The 1222-nt window shown below is 35.2% G+C and overlaps 1 protein-coding gene across 1 annotated transcript in view; it reads right to left on the bottom strand.

The window, feature by feature from the left end:
• sfrp1a (secreted frizzled-related protein 1a) overlaps nucleotides 1–1222 on the bottom strand; it is a 14938-nt gene that overhangs the window by 2258 nt on the left and 11458 nt on the right.

Below are 1222 nucleotides of genomic sequence, written 5' to 3'. Positions count from 1 at the left end.
TATATATATATAGTCAATTTGATAATGGGAAAGACGTTCTTACGTTGCAACATCTACACACTCACACACTGCTTAATTGACTTAAATCCGTCTCTGATCTATTTTTCAGGTTGATCACAATCCTTTTAATCTTCCACTAAACTCCATTTAACCTTCTTATCCCCTCATATCCAGAGCTACTCTTTGTGATCCAGAGCACAGTTGGACGTAGGTGGTCCAGGTCTTCATACGCCAGCACAAATAGCAGCTGATGTGTAAGTGGAAAATTACAGAGCAGCATGAACAGAAACAGTCACAACAGCTCAGAATGCAATGCATAATATTACTCACAAATCAAATGAACGATTTCATTCACCAGAACATAACTTAGAATCATGACAGAGGACAAATAAGGACCAGATGTTGACACTAAGATTCTTCTCTTACTAATGAAGAACAATATCTAGATAATCCCGAATAAAAGGTAGTATGTGTTGAAAGTTTGTCCAATTGTTTTTTAAAGAAAAGAAAACAAATGTCCTCTTTAAAGATGATTAGTGTTCCCTGAAATCAATAAGACCAGATTTTAAAAATTGTGAGTCATAAAAGAAGAAGAACTAGGCCACCCAGAAACTAGTTTATCTTAACAAATCCTGAGTAATCCTTAATCCTTTCTTTGGTCCTTGTGGAGTTTAGAGGATTCTCTAGGGAATCTGTGCAGTAAAATGTCAATGATATTAAAAAATCAAAGGTAAGATTGATCTTTTTTATTGTCTTTTGATATGAATTAGACATATCGCAAATAGAGTGAAAATTAACATTAGTTAGTGCCCAAACATATTTTACATCATCTGTAGAGCGTTATCATCTTTTCTAAACGGGATCATAATTTACAGAATCAACACCTCCCCAAACATCACGATGTTTGGGGAGGTGTATGGCAGAGTAAACAGGAAGTGGATTTCTCTGAAGTTGTTACTCTTGGTTTCAGAAAATATAAATAAGAAGAAACTGAAATCAGGGAAAGTGTGATGTTCTGTTCAGACAATGTCAGACCAGAAAACTTGACAGCTGACAGTAAGAAATCAGACAGGAGAGGAAACAATTAGAGTATTGTTGCAATACTGATTGATGACCACAATGTGTGGCCACTTTGTTTCATGGGAATTTTTTAGGAAGCTGAGGGCTAGGACTAAACCTTCACTTAAAAAACAAAATTTGAACTAACCCTCTAAAAATAATC

Source organism: Cynoglossus semilaevis, chromosome Z (assembly GCF_000523025.1).
Source record: "Cynoglossus semilaevis isolate Cse_v1.0 chromosome Z, Cse_v1.0, whole genome shotgun sequence".
NCBI lineage: Eukaryota > Metazoa > Chordata > Actinopteri > Pleuronectiformes > Cynoglossidae > Cynoglossus > Cynoglossus semilaevis.
The sequence above is the reverse complement of the archived record's forward strand: the minus strand, read 5'-3'. Positions and strand labels throughout refer to the sequence as shown.